This window comes from Carcharhinus amblyrhynchos, chromosome 5 (genome assembly GCF_965287045.1).
Source record: "Carcharhinus amblyrhynchos chromosome 5, sCarAmb.v2.hapA, whole genome shotgun sequence".
NCBI lineage: Eukaryota > Metazoa > Chordata > Chondrichthyes > Carcharhiniformes > Carcharhinidae > Carcharhinus > Carcharhinus amblyrhynchos.
This window is the reverse complement of record NC_137328.1, coordinates 113,816,873-113,838,256: the sequence shown is the minus strand read 5'-3', so window position 1 is coordinate 113,838,256 and position 21,384 is coordinate 113,816,873. Positions and strand designations below refer to the sequence as shown.

The 21,384-nt window shown below is 43.1% G+C and overlaps 1 long non-coding RNA gene and 1 other non-coding gene across 2 annotated transcripts in view; both read left to right on the top strand.

The window, feature by feature from the left end:
* Positions 1–21,384, top strand: part of LOC145343497 (uncharacterized) — a 114,004-nt gene that overhangs the window by 28,021 nt on the left and 64,599 nt on the right. The gene's annotated exons all lie outside the window — the stretch shown is intronic.
* LOC145343568 (U2 spliceosomal RNA) lies at positions 17,837–18,027 on the top strand. Its single transcript, XR_013886728.1, has one exon. It is a non-coding gene; the product is annotated as a U2 spliceosomal RNA (small nuclear RNA).

The following is a 21,384-nucleotide window of genomic DNA, read 5'->3' as shown; positions in this document are numbered from 1 at the left end:
AGTTAATGGTAGGGCACTGGGGAGAGTTAAGAACAAAGAGATCTAGGGGTACATGTTCATAGCTCCTTGAAAATGGAGTCACAGGCGGACAGAGTGGTGAAGAAGACATTCGGCATGCTTGGTTTCATTGGTCAGATCATTGAATACAGGAGTTGGGACGCCTTGTTGAAGTTGTACAAGACATTGGTAAGGCCACATTTGGAATACTGTGTACAGTTCTGGTCACTGCATCATAAAAAGGATATTATTAAACTAAAAGAGTGCAGGAGAGATTTACTAGGAACCTCCGGGACTTGATTGCTTGAGTTTTAAGGAGAGGCTGGATAGATTGGGACTTTTTTCTCTGGAGCGTAGAAGGCTGAGGAGTGATTTTATACAGGTAGACAAAATAATGAAGTGCATAGATCAGCTATATAGCCAGTATCTTTTCCCAAAAGTAAGGGAGTCTAAAACTAGAGGGCATAGGTTTTAAGTCAGAGGAGGGAGATACAAAAGTGTCCAGAGGGGCAATTTTTCACACAGAGGATGGTGAGTATTTGGAATAAGCTGCCAGATGCAGTAGTAGAGGCGGGTACAAATTTTCCTTTTAAGAAGCATTTGGACAGTTACATGGGTAAGATGGGTATAGAGGGATATGGGCCAAATGTGGACAATTGGGATTAGCTTCGGGGTTTAAAAAACAAGGGTGACATGGTCAAGTTGGGCCGAAGGGCCTGTTTTCATGCTGTCAACTTCTATGACTCTATGATTCTAAGAGGTAGAAGTGGAGATGGTGGAGGTGATGCATGCAGTGATAATTAGGGGTTGGCATGGTGGCACAGTGGTTAGCACTGCTGCTTCACAGCTCCAGGGACCTGGGTTCGATTCCTGGCTTGGGTCACTGTCTGTGTGGAGTTTGCACATACTCCTCGTGTCTGCGTGGGTTTCCTCCAGGAGCTCTGGTTTCCTTCCACAGTCCAAAGATATGTGGGTTACGTTGATTGGCCATGCTAAAATTGCCTTTTGTGCCCTGAGATGTGTAGGTTAAAGGTATTAGTGAGTAAATATGTAGGGATATGGGGGTAGAGCCTGGGTGGGATTGAGGTCAGTGCAGATTCGATGGGCCAAATGACTTCTTTCTGTACTGTAGGATTTCTATGATTCTATGTGCGGGTCAGGTCATTTGGCTATGCTAAATTACCACTTAGTGTTCAGGGATTAGCAGGGTAAATATGTGGAGCTATGGGTATAGCAGCTGGGTGGGATTGTGGTCGGCGCAGACCTGATGGGCCAAATGGCCTCCTTCTTCACTGTAGGGATTCTATGATAATTGTTTGGAAGGCAAAGTGGAAAGGCTGACTTTGCCTGGAGTGAATGAGGAATTTTAGCTATAAGGTTAGGTTAGAGAAGCAAGGTTTGTTCTCCTTGAAGCAAATGAGGCTGAGGAGAGATTTCATCGAGATGTGCAAGGTAATGACAGGTTTAGATAAAATGAACAAAGAAAAGGTGTTCTCATCAGCTTCGATCCAAGGACTAGAGGTCACAGATTTATGGTTTTTGTGCGAGGGGTGCAGGGGGAAATGCAAGGAATGTTGTTTTAATGCAGTCAGTGGTGATGAGCTGCACTTTCTTCTTCTGGGTGGGGGAAGCAAAAACAGTTGACTTCAAAAGAAAATTGGTTGGGCACTTGGGGAAACATAAACTTGCAGGGCAACAGGGATAGAGCAGGAGAGCTGCACAGGCTGGATTGGTCGACAGAGAGCCAGCACTTACTCAATGAGATGAATGGTCTTCAGAGTTTCTGTTCATTGTCACATTTCTGTTTGTGGGAACTTGCTATTGCATTTCTTACATTACAACAATGACTGAACTACAAAAGTATGGGTGGCATGGTGGCACAGTGGTTAGCACTGCTGCTTCACAGCGCCAGGGACCTGCGTTCAATTCCTGGCTTGGATCACTGTCTGTGTGGAGTTTGCACATTCTCCTCGTGACTGCATGGGTTTCCTCCAGGTACTCCGATTTCCTCCCACAGTCCAAAGATGTGCGGGTTAGGTTGATTGGCCATGCTAAGATTGCCCTTTAGTGTCCTGGGATGTGTAGGTTAGAGGGATTAGTGGGTAAAATATGTAGGGATATGGGGGTAGGGCCTGGGTGGGATTGTGTTCGTAACAGAGTCGATGGGCCATAGGGCCTCTTTTTGCACTGTAGGGTCCTATGATTCTCAAAAAACCATTTTAAATGATCTAAGGCTATGAAAGTTGCTATGTAAATGCAAAGTCTTCTTCCTTTCATTGACCCTTAGTTCCTTTCTTTATCTTTCGATCAGAAGCACAGTCACTGTTGTGATGTGGAAAATGCAGCGGGCAACTAGAGCAAAAATGATCCCACAAGTAGCAGTGAAATGGGGCGGCACGGTGCCACAGTGGTTACCACTGATGCCTCACATCACCAAGGACCCGCATTCGATTCTGGCCTTGGAGTTTGCTGTTCTCCCTGTGTCTGCGAGGTTTTCCTTCGGGTGTTCTGGTTTCCTCCCACACTCAAAAGATGTTAGGTGGTTTAGCCGTGGGAAATGCGTGGCGTTACGGGAATAGGGTGGCGGGGAGGGCCTGGTTAAGATACTCTGTCGTAGGGTCGGAGCAGACTTGCTGGGACTGTGTATCTCCGCGCCATGGAGATTCAGTGTAATAACTGATGAGATAATCTGTGTATTTTTGAATCTTGTTTGAATGAACGACAGTGCCAGAAGTGGATGGAAAGTTCCACCAAAGTACAGATGAGACAATATGAATACACAATATTTTATTAGTGCCCCACCGGACAGAGAGAGAATTGTCAATTTTCAGTCAGAATGATGTGTGATCTCCGATGCTGGGGGTCCTTTTTCTCTTGGTGTTAATAGACTGTCCCAGAGATAATGGCGCAAACCTCCCCTGCAAAGCTTTAATTGAACTTATAGTCATGAACCACAACTTGTAACTACACAACTCAATGCAGTGCCAACTGCGTTTATTATCATTACAATGATGTTTTCTGTCAAAAACTCGGTGTTTGGGAGTGGTCACACTATTTCTGTGCCATCGCTGACATCTTCTGAGAGGAACTTGCGGTCAGATTGGAATGAGGTTTGAAAAAGCTGTCTTCTGTTTTAATGCCACTGTGTGAAAGAAAGCAAAGAACGAGTTCTGACTAAGTGTTGTGTCCACAACCAACAGAGTGATGACAGCAAAGGTGTAATGTTTACTTGATTAGCATTAGCCCTTTCTGAGAAATTGTAACCCGGCGAGTTTCCAGAATAAAGAGTTCAGCTGGCGAGAATTGACGTTATTGTGTATGCATATATGGACAATGTAAGTGTTTACTGCAAATTTTAATACCTGAGGGACAGTGCAGTCAAAACCTGTACAAAATAACAGGGGATGATTCAATCACTTCAATAGTGTAAGGAGTTTTATACTTTAGAGTAAAAAGAAATCTAGTGAGTGGAAAAGGGGAAAAAATCATGAGCATAAGACATAGGAACAGAACTAGACTATTTGATCGATTGAGTCTAACCTGACATTCAATTAGATCATGACCGATCTGATGTGATAATCCTCAACTCCACTTTCCCACATTATCCCCATAACTCTTGATTCACTTACTGATGAAAATCTGTCTATCTCAGCCTTGAGTATATTTAACAACCCAGCTTCTGTGGTAAAGAATTCCATAGATTCGCCACCCTCTGAGAGAAGAAATTCCTCCTCATCTCTTAAATGAGTGACCCCTTTCTCTGAGATCATTCCCACTGGTCCCAGACTGTCACGCAAAGGGAAACAACGCTTCAGCATCTACCCCGTCAAGACCTCTGAGGATCCTATTTATCTCAAGGTCGCCTCTCATTCTTCTAACTTCAATGAGTAAAGTCCCAACCTACTCAACTTCTCTACATAAGAAATTCCCCCCTGTACCTGGGATCAACCTAGTGAAGCTTTGCTGAATTGTCTCCAATGCCAGTATATCTTTCCTCAGATTTCTGAAATAATACCAGAAAATTTTAAATAAAGTCAGCGTGCCTTGTAGCATCTATGGAAAGAAAAGCAGACTTAATGTTTCATCTGCGTATCAGACTCAAAATATTGGATGGAATTTTATGGCCCTTCTCGCTGGTGGGATTTTCCGGTCCACCCAAAGCCAATGGAGATTGAACAGCTCGCCACATTTTACAGGCCTGCCCCCACAGTGACAGGGCTGTAAGTTCCACCCTGTTTCTCCCTCCACGGATGCTGCCAGACCTGCTGAGTTTTCCCAGCACTTTGGTTTTACAGAGTCATAGGGGTTTACAGCATGGAAACAGCCCAACTTGCCCATGTTGCCCAGTTTTTACGACTCAGCTAGTTCCAATTGTCCACATTTGAACCATATTCCTCTCCATCCATATTACACATGTACCTGTCTAAATGCTTTTTAAAAGACAAAATTGTACTCACCTCTTCTACTGCCTCTGGCAGCTCGTTCCGGACACTCATCATCCTCTTTATGAGAAAACTCCCCCTCTAGACCCTTTTGTATCTCTCCCCTTTCACCTTAAACCTATGCCCTTTAGTTATAGATTCCAATCTCACATTGCCAGCATCCGCAGTTCCTTGCTTTTATTTTAGACTTGAAATGTTGGTCGGATTCCTCCAATGCTGGATGCCCTGCCACTGCTACTGGTGAGAACAGAGAATTCGGCGCTCAACCAAATATCTCTTCACAGCAGCAGGACTGGAGAATCCTAGCCGTGAGTGTGGTTGGAGAATTCCAGCTGTTAAATCTGTGCAAAGACTTAGACTCAAGGTTCTTTGGACAAAAGGCAGGATGGATATCTAAGAAAGACGCAACCATAATAATACCAGTTTACTGGATCAAAGTGGGACTGACATAAGTCAAAGATAAGGATATCTGGTAAGAGATTGCATCTTAAAAGAATGGAACAAGCAGGAGCCAAGCTTGAAGATTTTTTTTAAGTTTAAAGTTTATTTATTAGCGTCACAAGTAGGCTTACATAACACTGCAATGAAGTTACTGTGAAAATCTCCTAGTTGCCACATTCCAGCGCCTGTCTGGGTACACTGAAGGAGAATTTGGCATGGCCAATGCACCCAACCAGCACATTATTTGTACTGTGGGGAGAAACCGGAGCTCCTGGAGGAAACCTATGCAGACGTGGGGAGAACATGCAGACTCCGTACAGGCAGTGACTCAAGCCAGGAATTGAACTTTGGTCCCTGGCACTATGAGGTAGCAGTGCTAATCACTGTGCCAACATGCCGCCCTACTGTGCCACCATGCTGCTCTACTGTGCCACTGTGCTGCCCTACTGTGCCACTACGCCTGTTGCACTGAAGTAGCAGGGGAGTTAAACTTTTCATGCTTAGTGAATAGATTTCTCTAAATAATTACAAGGCATATTGAAGTTAGGTGACTCTAAGTGGTGCACCGTTCAGGAGATTCTGCTTTTCCCACAAAGGAAGTATTAAACATCTTTTGCCAATATAGGAGCAACAGCAACTTCATCTCAATTTGGTTGGTTTTCCACAATTAATGCGGGGAAACCAATGGAATTCATATGATATTCTTCAAGATCAAACATCTGTTCAGGAATAGAAAATTCTCCATGTACATGACCATGACTGTTGATGCCAAGAGTACTTGCTTCTTTCTCATGGTCATGAGGGAAGACATATTTTTTGATTGTCATACATTTATTTTTATAAATTCATCTCATTTAACCATACACAGTGCTGTCGGGTCATTGCTTGACTTCTTAAAACTGATGAATCATCGAAGGCAGCTGCTGTTCATTGAATCTCACATTCCTCCTATGGAATTGAAGCCAGGGCTTTATAAGTAAAAATTTATAATCGGCACACAGCATCTCAATCAGCAGCAAGGATCCAGTTATTTCAGCCTGTGATTGAGAGGACCTTTTCCATCTTAAGTAAATTATTCAAAGACTTTCATTCCACTGCCTTTTCAAGAAGAAAATTTGAAAGACTCGCAGTCCTCTGAGAGAAAAAAAAATTGCCTCATCTTCATCTTAAATTGGCTACCCCTTAGTTTTAACCAGTTCCAAAGTTTCAAAGTTTATTTATTAGTGTCTCAAGTATGGCTTACATTAACACACTGCAATGAAGTTACTCTGAAATCCCCTAGCCGTCGCACTCCGATGCCTGTTCAGGTACACTGAGGGAGAATTTAGCATGGCCAATGCAGCTAACCAGCACGTCTTTCAGACTGTGGGAGGAAACCAGAGCACCTGGAGGAAACCCACGGAGACACAGGGAGAACGTGCAGACTCCGTGTAGACAGTGACCTAAGCCAGGAATCGAATCTGGTCCTTGGCATTGTGAAGCACCGGTATTTCCCAAGGCCTTTCCTCCCAGCTTACTCGTTGCAAATGTCCAATCTCTGGCATAATTTAAGGACCCCACACACCCCGGACATACCTTCCTCTGTTGGGAAAAAGGTACAAAAATCTGATGTCATGTACCAACTGACTCAAGAACAGCTTCTTCCCTGCTGCTATCAGACATTTGAATGGACCTACCTCGCACTAAGTTGATCCTTCTCTATATTCTAGCTATAACTGTAACACAACATTCTGCATTTTCTCCTTTCCTTCTCTATGAACGGTATGCTTTGTCTGTATAGCATGCAAGAAACAATACTTTTCACTGTACGCTAATACATGAGACAATAATAAATCAAATCAAATTAAGCTGTGCCACCTTGCTGCCCACTTGCTCCTTGTTCCACCTTCTCCCATTAGGGAAAACATCTTCTTCGCACTCACCCTGTCAAGATCTTTCAGGATCCTATATGTTTTAATCAAGCCGCCTCTCATCCTTCTAAACTCCAGCGGATACAAGCCTAGCCTGCCCAGACTTTCCAACCTGCACATTCCAGGAATTAGTCCGGTAAACCTACTCTGAACTGCCTCCAAGACATGTCCATGTCCTTCCTTGAATAAGGTGGCCAATTCTGTTCATGGTATTCCAAATGTGAGCAGGAATTCCCTGGTCTCATATGTCATCGCTGCCAGTGAGAATGGAGAAATTGACACTCAGTCATATCTCTATGCACACCCGCAGGACTGGAGAATTCCTGCTGCAGACGAGGTTAGATAACTCCAGCATCGTCTCACTCATGCCCTGTACATCTGAAGCAGAGAAACCAGGAGCAGCAGTAGGTCATTTGGCCCTTCGAGCCTGCTTCACACAATGTTCTTACTTTTGTATACAACTCCCCTCACAATAAATGATAAGTAGTTGCTGCACTTGCAGATTAGCTAGCATTCCCTCCACCTAGAATCCATTGAATAGATTCTTACCAGCAACACTTGTTGAACCCTGTTGCCAGGGAATAAAAGTCCTTTTCCTCAGGAAAAACAACTCTCAATCTAATCTCAGCAAACATTAATGTGGTTCAGCGTCAGCCTACTTAAATTAACTACCATCTTTCTAGTGGGTAATTCCTCATGTTTTGTTTTGATTTATTATTTCCACATGTATTGGTATACAGTGAAAAGTATTGTTTCTTGCGCGCCATTCCATTCATAGAATATATAGGGGAGAAGGAAAGGAGGACACTGGTTCAAGTACATTATCTTGTGAGAAATAATGTTTTATGTATTCTTAAGTTGTCATGAGGACTTATGAGTTTTGTACTTGTGTCCTCAAGTCCTATGTTTATTATACATGACAAATAGTTTGTTGATTTGCACCTCATCTATTTCTATTACCAAGTTGAAGTTTTGTATAAATACTCCTTCAGGGGTCTCTCCAATAAATGTGAAGTCCAGTCAGTTAAGTTTATTTAAGGTTTATATATTTATTAGTCACAAGTAAGGCTTACATTAACACTGCAATGAAGTTATTTTGAAATTCCCCTGGTTGCCACACTCAGGCCCCTGTTTGGGTCAATGTACCTAATCAGCGCGTCTTTCAGACTGTGGGAGGAAACCAGGGCACCCGGAGGGAACCCACGCAGACGTGGAGAACGTGAATACCCCACACATAGAGTGACCTGAACTGGGAATTGAACCCGGGCCTCTGGCACTGTGAGGCCGACCCTGAGCCACTGTGTCACCCCGTGCCAAGTCTGGTTTCATAAGATAGTTCCATGAGAGTGACAATAAACTTGGTCATTCTTCCCTGATACTTCTGCATGCACCCATGTCCCTGTTGAGTACCAAGGCCAAAACTGTTTGATTTAGTCTAGAACCGGTCCTGCCAATTCTTTAATTCCAATATGTGCACTGCCAGTAGAACTAGCTTCAACTTGATGTGCAATGTCATTCAGTTATATAGAAGCACCAAATTTGTATTACTAATAACTGCTTTCTGTTGACTTCATGCGAGTGATCATTTGATCTCTGCCTTTATGATATCCTGATATCCTGTGTTGGTTGGCCCCTTTAAGTGGGGGGTGGTTGGGGGCATTGGGAGGATAATGTGACCCAATCCCCAATGGGGAACAAATGTAGGGATTTTGAGCCTGAATGTGGGCTTTTGCTGCCAGAACTGATCCTCGAGCTCGAAGTGTTCACATCATGAAAATATTCCCGATGGAATTTTACAGTTGTTCACTCTGGCAGGATTTTCCCATCCTGCTGCAGTGAATGGAGATTCGGCTGGGTGCTAAATTCTCCAACCTCGCTGCAGCAGGGTACGAGCAGCCGGTAAGTTCACGCCCTCTGTGTACTTATCTGCCTATAAATAGCGGTGAAAGTTCATTATAGTAACTGATGGTCGCCAATCCTAGCAATTACTACAGTATCCTGTTGATTTAGATTGTTAAGTTTCTTATAAAGATCAATTTGAATTGTGAAATACTACAATACTAGTGATGTGCCCCCTTTAAGAGAAGGCACTTATTTGCATTCCTGTTAATACTGGCCAACACTAAATAGGACCCAGTCAAGTTAATCTTTTATTTACTATTACCTCTTCCTATATGCATTGCCCTACATTTGTTGACTTTATCTGGTACTTATCAAATTATTTACTACATCATAACCATCTGCACAATGGACCTAAATCTTTCAAATTGTAATCTACTCTTTGCTGCTCATATATCTTTGTGTCATCAGGGAAGATTGTAACATTGCTACAGAACACCTGTTCTATATCACTCATAAAAATACTAAGTGGTGCAGATTTTTAAAACGGGTCACCACGAAACTTCAGTGATCACTTTTTTCCAGACAGAACATTTTTGACTCAAGAACAGCTTCTTCCCTGCTGTCATCAGGCTTTTTGAATAGACCTACCTTTAATTAAGCTGATCTTTCTCTGCACCCAAGCTACAACTGGAACACTACATTTTGCACCCTGTCCTTTTCTTTTCCCCAATGTATTCTATAATGACACTGTAGCACTGCTGCCTCACAGCACCAAGAATCCAAGTTCAATTCCAGCCTCGGGTCACTGTCTGTTTGCACTTTCTCCCCGTGTCTGCGTGGGTTTCCTCCGGATGCTCTGGTTTCCTCCGACAGTCCAATCATGCGTGGGTTAGGTTGATTGGCCATGCTAAATTGACCCTAGTGTCAGGGCGAATGTTAGGGTTATGGGAATAGGGCCTGGATGGGATGTGGTTAGTATAGACTTGATGGACCAAATGGTCTCATCCTACACTGTAGGGATTCTATGATTCTTTAATTGACAATACTTCTCAATGTATGCCAAGAGGTAAGACAATAATAAATCAAATTAAATCAAATCATCTGAAATCTCTGTCTTTTTTCGCTATGTTCATTTTCAATACATGTAGACAATTTCTCAGAGATTGCTTGAGCAGTAAGCTCCTCTGCTGGACTCAAGTGTAGATCCTTCCTTAATTTAGGGAAACTACATCTACTAGCTTTCCCTCCTCCTAAGTAGCTTATTTATTGCCTGAAAACATTCCATTTAGTGTGTAAGCCATGACCATTGTGACTTTGAAAACTGCTCAGAGCTTCCTATAATCCTTATGCTGGTTAAATATTCATTCATATTATTCTGTAGAATGTCCTGAAGCATTTTCTCCAGCCATGGCTGGCTGGTAGTCAGCTTGTGATTACCAAGTTCACAGTTTACTCGGTTTATTTGAATACTGAAACCACTGTGGTCTTGCTCTGGTCCGTAGGTTTTCGTTTGGTATTCGTGGGAGCTCTGGAAAGTATCAGTTCATTCGTTCATGTGATGTGGGCATCACTGACAAGACTAGTATTTGTTGCCCATCCCTAATTCCTCTTGAACCGAGTGGTTTTGCCATAGCACTTCAGAGGGTGGCACAGTGGTTAGCACTGCTGCCTCACAGCGCCAGGGACCTGGGTTCAATTCCTGGCTTGGGTCACTGTCTGTGTGGAGACTGTATGTTCTCCTGCTCTGTTTGTGTGCATTTCCTCCAGGCGCTCTGGTTTTGTCCCACAGTCCAAAAATGTGCAGGTTAGGATGATTGGCCATGATAAATTGCTTCTCAGTGACGGGGGGGTAAATATGTGGGGTCACAGGAATAGGGTGGGATTGTTGTCACTGCAGTCTTGATGGGCCAAATAGTCTTCTTCTGCACTGTAGATTCTATGAAAGGCAGTTAAGAGTCAACCTAATTTCTGGAGTTACGTATAGGCCATATACGTATGGAAAGGGCAGCAAATTTACTTCCCTAAAGGATGTTCATGAATCAGTTTTCAATCAAAACTTTGCTAATCCTATTCTTTAATACTTTGAGTTTTACGATACATTACATGCACTGATATATGCGACAGAATACCTAACTTCACTATATTACAATTGGGCTCTTATCAAAATCTCCTTTTTATAGAACACCATGAATAATTATTTCACTGTTTTTGCCATACCTTAATCACCGTTAATAACTTTAATGCAATGTGTTCTTGAATGGGTTCCTTGTTACATGATCTTCCTTCTTTGTTGCATATTTAAGTGGTTGCATGATTGCTTTAAGAGCCGATCACATGATTTGACAATGATGTTGTTAGGGCATTTCACAGACTCCTGTTTAGTTTACTTTTCTACTCGACACATGCAATATTCCCTACATTAAATCTGTCATTCATCTGAATCAATGTGTGCAAACCACACCTTTTTCTTTTTGTATAAAACACACAACCCCTAACATAGGACATTACAACCTTAGGCATAGTTAGATAGTGGACAATGCAGAGGTGATTGCAGATGCGCATCAGTGGCTGAACTTCAGAGGATGGCACAAGGTGTGGAATACCAGGACAGCACACTGTCAGAAGGACGTGGAGGCTTTGGAGAGAGTGCAGAAAAGGTTTACCAGGGTGTTGCCCAGTATGGAGGGTATTAGCTATGAGGAGAGATTGAATGAATTGGGATTGTTCTCCCTGGAAAGACAGAGGCTGAGGAGAAACTTGATAGATGTTTATAAAATTACGAAGGGTATAGAGATGGTGAACAGTTGGAAGTTTTTTTTTCTCCAATGGCAATTACAAGGGGGCACAAGTTCAAGGGAAGGGGGCGAAAAGTTCAGAAGAGATGTGCGGGGGAAGTTTTTTACACAGAGGATGGTGTGGGCACTGCCAAGTGAGGTGATTGAGGCAGTTATGTTAGCCACATTTAAGACTTACCTTGAAAGGCATATGGACAAATGAGGAACAGGGGGATATGAGCAGTTGATTTAGAAAGGAAAACATGATTGGTGCAGGCTTGGAGGGCTGAAGGGCCTGTTCCTGTGCTGTACTGTTCTTTGTTCTTTGTTCAGATCAGTAGCTGCAAACAGAAGCAGAGAGACAATTATGACATTTGTCTGCCGTCTTGTCACCTTATTGTCACACAATTACAACAAGGCACATGGCTGAGCCAGGAGAGTTACTGAGCCAACATTTGGAAAACCTTACCATGCAATTTGCCGAGAATCATTTTCCTTCCCTCTCTCACTCTTTCCCCCTACTTCATCCCTCTTCCCTTACCTTTTCTCTCCCCCCTGCTTCCCCTTTTCAACATTCTGTCCTCTGTCCAATCTACCACCCCCTCCCCATCCCCGGGCCCCACCAACATCTCCATCTGTCTCCAGCTTCTCTAGCTTTTGGCCATTAACACCTTTTATTCTCTCTGTGGACAGCTATTAGCAGTCTTTTCCCCTTGTTTCTGTGGCTATGACTTATCTTTCATGCCCTCACCCTGCAGTATAAATATCTCCCGTTTTCTGTGCCTTTTAGCTTTGACAAAGGGGCATCTGGACTCGAAATGTCAGCTCTTTTCTTTCCTTCTTGCCAGACCTGCTGAGATTTTCCAGCATTTTCTCTTTTGGTCCCAGTTGCGACTTGTTGATTGTAAGTTGGCCAATTTTACAAATTGCTCCAACCAGCCTTTTGGATCATAATCCAGTACGATTAAAGAACAACCGTGTTTGGGCAAGTTGTCCAGTTGATTAATACAAGCATTTTATTTCAAAATGCAGGAAATACTGTTTATTCCAAATGTTTCACCGCAACAAGACATGTTTTGTCTAATGTGGTTTAGTTTGAGTTTAGTACATTTGAAAGATGTGCAGGTTAGGTGCATTGGCTACGCTAAATTCTCCCTCAGTGTACCCAAACAGTGCCGAAATATGACGATTTGGGGATTCTCACTGTACCTTTATTGCAGTGTTAATGTAAGCCTACTTGTGACACTAATAAATAAACTTTAAACTTTAAAACTTCAAACTTTAAACATAATTTTTTTTTTCACAAAATCCAAACCGTGACGGAAATGTAAATCAGAATGTTTGCTACGCAGGTTAACCCCTTGCAATGATTGCCAGATCCTTCATGACTCATTTTTTTCCAGTTTACATACTTTGTTCCCAATTTTAGGCTGTTTGTATAGTATTCCTCATAGTTGGACCATTATTTTGCCTTTTAAGGTAATCTTAATTTGACACAAATTCGAGGGTTTTCCAGCCATGCTCGCCTCAAAACCGGAAAATGCCAGCTATGATTCCCATGGCAGGCGACATGGAAAAATTCAGCCCAAGGTCTTAAAGATTACATTATTTTTGGATGTTTAAGTGACAGTGAAGCTAATTTATTCCACAGGCAAATCATTAATACATCTATTTGATATGTTGAAAAACATTGGCCGGATTTCCCCATTATGCGCACCCCACTACCTCTGCCAGCAAGGATGGGGAATTTGGCGCTCAGCCAAATCTCTATTCACAGCTACGGGACTGGAGAATCCCAGTTAGTTGGGAGGATTTCACACAGCTCTTGATGATTGTAGAGAGGGAATTGAAGCAAGTAACAAGTTGCTGCAGAGCTGTAACGTTGGGCTCAACTTCAGTGTATTTTGTACGCAATGAGCGATTGAAGAAAATGCCTGCCTTTGCCGTACGGCAAGACAGCTGGGAAGCCAATTTGAAGAGTGAGTCTATTGTTTGCCGACAAGGTCTTTAACTGTCTGCTGCCCTTCCTGAATAGATGGTGTCTCAGCCAGACTAGACTATTGAAGCAGTTGATGAAACGTCATACAGTGTTAATCATTTGGGACTTGAGCTAAATCTGAGAACCAAAAATAAAAGTAACAACACTTGGAATTTCTAATGGGCCCATTATAGAGTGCAAAGGCATTTAAACATTAGCTCTGGCTGGACCAAAGATCCTTGCACTGCTGGTTCCCACAGAAGAATCAACTCATTGGAAACATGCAACAATTAACAAGGTTCAAGAAAAGACCCTTGGCCCCGACACACAAAATCAGTAGCCCGGTTAAAAGTGGAATTCATGGGGGACTGCCAGCTTTCAATTGAGTTCGGTTCAAACCTGTTTCCCCAAGGATTCAAGTGGAGAAGGCTAATCTCGTTTTCTAGACACTTAAATCCCATTTTCCCAGGCGGCTTTATTCTCCGCTGTCTCAAGATGTCTCTTAAGGAGAATATCGTATTCTGAAGCATCTCTGTTGAGTACTGAATGGAACAATGCTCCTGAATACATCAGTGTCGCAACCAGTATGTCCATTAAATTCAAAGGAATTCCCTTTTTCCTACAAGAATTGATAATTATCTTGATTGACACAAAAATACATGGATGGAAACTTAGTTTAATTATTTACCACTTAAATCTATCTTACCCGATAGAAATGAATGATAATTCTCCCAAGTGAAAAGGAATTCAGATAGAGGCATTATTGCTTAACAATTTGACACATGGTAGCTGCTTCCTGGCCCTTAAGGGAGCAGTGATTATTCTCACTTATATATAAAGACCCAAATGTCATTTATTATTGACAAACAGAAAGACTAAAGAAAGATCTCAAGCACAACACAGTGTTATGCATGGAAGGATACCCCACCTAGTGCAACATGTGCAATATCCATATCTTAATGAAAAGGCATATAACATGGGGTAGGAAGCAATTTTCACTTCTGGTGTCTTTAACATGAAGCCGGCACAGAGGCACAATGGTTAGCAATGCTGCCTCACAGCACCAGGGACCCCGCTCTGATTCTGGCCTTGGATCACTGTCTGTGTAGAGTTTGCATATTCTCCCCATATCTCCAAACTTGGGCCTTGGTTCCTCCTTCTGCGATTGGATTCCAAACCCACAGACCACAATCAATAAGGATAGGCAACACCTCCTCTATGATCATCCTCAACACCAGTGCCCCACAAGGCTTGTGTTCTCAGCCCTTTACTGTTCTCTTTATACACCTATGACTGTGTGGCCAAATTCCCCTCCAATTCAATTTTCAAGCTTTCTGACGACCCCCACCATAATGGATTGGTTCTCAAGTAATGATGAGACAGAGTATAGGAATGAGATGGAGAATCTGGTAAACTGGTTGGCGACAATAAACTTTCGCTCAATGTCAATAAAATGAACAAGATTGCCATTGACTTCAGGAAGCGTAGGAAACATGCCCCTGTCTATATCAATGGGGGTGAAGTAGAAAGGGTCGAGAACTTCAAGTTTTTAGGTGCCCAAATCATCAACAACCTGTCCTGGACCCCCATAACGACACTTGGTTAAGAAAATCCCCAATGCCTCTACTTCTTCAGAAGACTAAGGAAATTTGGCATGTCAGCTGTGACTCTCACCAACTTTGCAGATGCACCATAGAAAGTATTCTTTCTGGTTGTATCACAGCTTAGTATGGCTCTTGCTCTGCCCAAGACTGCAAGGAACTGCAAAGGGTCGTAAATGTAGCCCAATCCTTCACACAAACCAACCTCCCATCCATTGACTCTGTCTATACTTCCTACTGCCTCGGCAAAGCAGTCAGCATAATTAAGGACCCCACGCATCCTGGACGTTCTCTCTTCCATCAGGAAAAAGATACAGAAGTCTGAGGTACGTACCAACCGATTCAAGAACAGCTTCTTCTCTGCTACTGTCAGACTTTTAAATGGATCTGCCTTATATTAAGCTGATCTTTCTCTACATCCTAGCTGTGACTGTAACACTACATTCTGCAGCCTTTCCTTTCCTTGTTCATGCATGGTATGCGTTCTCTGTATAGTGTGCAAGAAACAATACTTTTCACAGTATACGAATACATGCGACAATAATAAATCAAATCAAAATCAAATCAGATCAAATGTCTAATCTGCACATTGGGCTTCAGGCACTTTTCACACCAAATCATGCAATAGTGAATGCAGCTGCTGATTTCTGTGGGCAACTATGAGTTGATGTAAGTACAGCTGTTGGTGCGCCCAAAATTCTAGATGCAATGTATCAAACAGCGCCAAGTGGACGTAATCAATGGAAAGTTATCATGGCAACACGGGGCAGTAGCCAGAATGGTGGAGGTACTTTTGGATGAACTGACTTTTCAACCAATACACAAATTGACATGAATGGGACATGTTTGTTCCTGGACGTTACATTTTGAATGTTGCAATCTTTGGTGCTGTTTCTGTCAATTCCACCCAGATTGTGTTCATAACACAACTGGACAAAAAAAATACAGAAATTGTAGGCCATGATTTCTATCAAGATCATAAAAGAGGGTGGCACAATGCTTAGCACTGCTGCCTCGCAGTGCCAGGGAACCAGGTTTGATTCCTGGCTTGGATCACTCTCTGTGTGGAGTCTGCATGTTCTCCCCATGTCTGCCTGGGTTTCCTCCAGATGCTCTGGTTTCATCCCACAGTCTGAAAGACGTGCTGATTATGTTCATTGGCCATGCTAAATTCTCCCTCAGTGTACCCAAACAGACGCCGGAATGTGCGGCAACTAGGGGGTTTTCACAGTAACTTCATTGCCTACTTGTGACACTAGTAAATTTGGAGAAATCCTCCCACTGTCTCCTTGAAGGGCAATTTTCTGCTTTCACAGCAGACTCTGGCCGGCACTTACTGCCTTTCAAAATATTCTTCAATTAAAGATAAAAATGAGCACTGTTATTAATAGTTTGGTTTCCTCCCACAGTTCAAAGATGTGCAGGTTAGGTGGATTGGCCAAGCTAAATTGCACTTTAGTGTCAGGGATACAAGTTAGTGTAAATACATGGCATTATGGGATAGGGATTATCATCAATGCAGACTCGATGGTCCGAATGGCCTCCTTTTGCACTGTTGGGATTCTATGATTCTTTAATTGACAATAGAGACAAAAAGGCCTTGAAAGGATTTAAATTAATGTCTCAGGATTAAATCATCTCCTTTGGGCCCCCACAAAATATTCAGGTTGTTGTTGCCTGCCCCACCCCGACTCTCCTCACTCAGCGATCACTGTCATACCATAAAGATGTCTCTCTGCTGGCCCAGAGTCTGATTCGATGCCAAATCATGCAATGCCAATTTGACCACCGCAGCTTGCTGGTTCCACTTATGTTTTGCCGAGACTCGACTGGATCAGGTGTGTTGTCGGAGTGCTCCATCAGTCATCTACACAACCATAGAACCATCACAGCGCAGAAGGAGGCCATTCAACCCATCGAGTCTGCACCGACTCTCCGACAGAGCGTCGTCACCAGGCCAGGTTGGCACCGGACCCTGGCTCAGCCTGACTGACGTATCCAGCCTTGTAGCTTGCTCACTCATCTCTTCCCGATTTACCTATTCCTGCTTGATCTGAAATAGCGCACCGCTGGTGTCACCCGCCGCCTTGTGTTAATAACGCAGGGCTGAGCAGTAAGAGTATCGATGTGCGCGCATCACTGCTGTACCCATGTGACTTGGTCCAGAACTCACATCAACACTTTGAACTTTCCGCTCTCGCGCTCTGGGAACCTGAGGGGTAAATGAGGCAGAGCACATCAACAAAGGGTCAAAGCGATCTCTTCCTGAAACAGGTGACATTCAAAACAATTTATGTAGTGAAACGTACATTTGTTTCCTTCACAAAGGAGATGCTCATAAAAGTTCAGTTTGACTCTATTGAAGTGCTTTAGTCTCAAGCGTTAAGGCTGACCACAAGCAGTAAACACAAGGTTGCTCACATTTAAACTTGAGGCATTAAGTCGAAAGGGTAAAAGTTCGTTGTTACATTGCCATTTACAAACGAAGGCAAATTGAGGGATCACTTAGAGTTTCTCTGTTAGATTTTCTTAAAATATGCTTACGCAATTTTTAAAAGGAACATTGTCATCCGATGCCAATCTCTTGCGAAATGCCTTTATGTGCTTACGAATATGAACGAACACAGCAGAGTGAGTATCATAGAATACTTACACTGCAGAAGGAACCAGCAATGTAAGTATTCGGTTCATCGAACCTGCACTGACAACAATCCCACCCAGGCTCTATCCCTGTAACCCCATGTATTTACCCTGCTGGTCCCCCTGACACCAAGGGGGAGTCAATGGATGGAGGGGAGAACGAGCGCTGGTTTGTGTGATGGTCTGGGCTACATTCACAACTCTTTATATTATTTTCTCTTGGCCTTTTGGCTAAGATCAAGTGTAGTATCAGCATGCTGCACTTGGTTGAAGTCATTAGGTTACATTTCAGCTTCATTTGAAGCAATTTTTAAAGCGGCATCTAGATCATTTGGCTAAGATGCAAATGAGATCAAGCCTTGGAGGAGGAGCTACACCTACTCCAATCAGCTTGGATCATGTAGATCAAGCCCAAGACAGGCGGCGAGAGCCCTGTCTTGTCAGCTTGGATTGGGAATATCCCAACTTGTTGGGACTCTGAATTGGCTTTAATTTGACTTGATTGGATTGGAATAAAGTAAACAAAAGAAAAATTCCTTCACAATGTTTACAAGGCATATAGTTTGTTTGGGATGCATTGGTCTGTCTCTGAGAATTAATTGGAGGAGATGCCAATAATTGATTAACTTTTGCAGTCTAAGCCTTATGCTTATCCTGGGCTAGTTCAGGCAGTAATGACAAATTAAATCTTCTATTTATCTCTAATATGGACTCTTACCTCTGAAGCAGGGCACAATCTCATTCTAAGTCTCAAACTCCTCATTTGGATTGACACTTTAGCATGACAAGAGGGAATGGTGAATTGTTTAATGTCTAACCTTTGAGGTGGAAAGGCAAATTGTGGCTAGATACATCTGTTGAAGTGACAGTAAAGGATCCCATAACCTGAAGAAGAGCAGGGAATGTTCCTGGTGGCCTGGTCTACCTTCTTCCCTCAGCTGCCTACATAATTTGACTGGTTATTTGTTGTTCATAGAATCGCTACAGTGCAAAAGAAGACTATTTGGCCCATCATCAACAACAATCCCACCCAGGCCCTATCCCCTTCACACCCCCCCACATATTTATCCCACTAATCTTTCTGTCCTATGCACTCAAGAACACTAAGTGATAATTTAGCATGACCAATGACCCTAACCTGCACATCTTTGGAATGTGGGAGGAAACTGGAGCACCTAGAGGAAACCCATGCAGACATGGGGAGAATGTGCAAACTCCACACAAATGGTGACACAAGCCAAGAATTGAACCCAGATCCCTGGGGCTGTGAGGCAGCAGTGCTAACTACTGTGCTACCGTGACACCCACACCTCTGTCTCTGGGACATTGCTGTGTGTGCAAAGGGGCATGCAAGGGAAGGCAATGGCACAATGGAATTATCACTGGACTAGCAATTCAGAGATCCAGGATAATGCTTGGGGACCTGGGTTCAAATCCCACCAACGCTGATGGTGACATCTGAATCCAATAAAAACCTGGAATTAAAGTCTACTGATGACCATTGCCAATTGTCGTAAAAACCCATCTGGTTTACTAATGTCTTTAGGGGAGGGAAATCTGCCGTCCTTACCTGGTCTGGACTACATGTGACTCCAGAACCGCAGCAATGTGGTTGTCTCTCAACTGCCCTCAGGCAACTTAGGATGGGCAATAAATGCTGGCCAGCCAGCAATGCCTATGTCCCTCGAATGAATAAAAAAAATGATCATGGGACACCTCTCATTAAATAAGCCATGTTCCGAATGTGTGCCATGAACTTACATTTCACTAACTTAAACGTGGTCCTCCGATCTTAATACAGGCATTATTGAAAACTATCAAAATGGTGGCAATCCCACAAATACCCATTGAAAGGTTGGCATTAAAGGGGCCTGTGTATTTACTTCATTCCCTTTTGAGTTTAATTCCAGGCTTGTCTTCATAAATGTTGACAAGATCCATTAAAAATTCATTCTTCTTGTAAACTCAAAGTAAGGTCAAAGTTTTGTCGTCGCAAACTCAGAGTTCAAAGATGGAGTTGCCAAATGCTCAATCATGCCACTGACAGCAAATTAATCTTCTGCATCAAAGCATGCGAAGGATATTCAATGTTGCCCTTAGTAGCCTTGATATTAGAAACCAATAAAATTCAGTGTTATTCATTAGGGACAGTAGGGATCAGATTCCAATCTGTATAATGTAGCTGCGAGGAATGAGGTGACAGGAATTTCCTGAAGCAGAAATATTGTGCAGATGAGGAGTTTTCACATGTGTGGATGATTGTGAGTCTGCTGGAGTTCTTACAATAACACTGATATCTTTTATACGACCCATTAAATCAACCCCCAGCTGGTGTTCAATGTTGATGATCCTATGGCACTGGTTGAGGAAGAACAGGGAGTTCTACCAGTGTCCTGTTCAACATTCCTCAGTCAACCAAGAACAACAGCGAACGATCTGGCAGCGCGTGTGCAAAGAAAACATTTCACAGATGGGAGCGAGCGTGGAAACGGACGGGCCTCGTAATCCACGCCGTGGGCCAGAGTGCCAGTTTACCGGCTGAGCTATGTAAATGCTGATTAGGGCACTCCGTCTGAAGCAGAGTACGAATTTTTAATATAAAAGTTTAAAAAGTTGGAGAGAGAGAGAGACCACCTCCAAGTTGAAGGGCCCCCTCTCTCTCTCTTATTTACCCACACAGTAGGTTGCAGCTTCTCCCGAGCTGGAGGGCCTCTTATAGGCCGTCTAGCTTCAAGAGCCCACTTGTTGCCTTTAATTGGACAGCCAGCCCAACCTCCTTATTCCCTCTGAAGTTTGCCTCAGGGTGGCTGGTGATTGCCCACACGCAGTTCTAACTAGTAAAGCGAGTCACTTGAGGTCTTGGGGCCAAAGCGATGTCAACCTATTCTCGAACTTTAAATGGGTAAGAAGCCTGACTCGCTGGCTTGGCGATGGGTGTGGAATGTGAGTGCCTAGTGGGCCATTTTTGGTGAGCAGAATTGGCGCTGCGGGGTGAACCCAACACCAGATTAAAGTGCCCGATTCCCAACTTGAGGAATATTACAACGGGTGACTGTTTCCCACAAAGTGCAAGAATTCAATTCCCTTTTGACCCTGACACAGGGAAGCCTAAAGCTCAGGGGGAAAATCCTGCCTATTAACTCCATTCTGCTCTTCACAATTGCTGCTTGGTTGGCTGAGTATTGCCGGCATTGACTTTTTATTTTCGATCCCAGGCATCATTTGCTTTTGAGTGAAAACAGATCAAATGGACATGCAGCTTCCTGGCTGTGGGAGTTTGCTGCATCCAAAGTGGCTTTGACAATTGAATTGTCCAATGACTGCTCCTACACTTCAGAGTACATCATTGTTGGAGAGACAGAATGAGGCATTATGTGAATTGCAAGTTCTTCTTTCTCTTCGCTTGGTTTCAAAAGAGCTTCAATTTTCAAAGGCAAAAGATGTTTGAATATGAAGAACACACTATTACCAGGATGACCATCTCAGCAGATGTTGCCCACAGTTTGCCCTACTTCTGTAAATATTGGTGGAGTAAAAATTTCAGTCTGTGCTGCCAACATAACTAAAGTTGAAACAGATGCAGGAAACAAGACAGGAAAGAATAGACTTGGTTTAGCTGATCCTGTCCCTCAGAATTCTGCATGCCAGTGCAATTATTACAAAGTTGAGTTTGCGAAGTTAGGAATTGATGTTAGGTAAAGATGTAAAAAAAGTTGTAAAAATGCTGGAGGGAAAAAAAAAGCATTGTGTTGTTTGAAT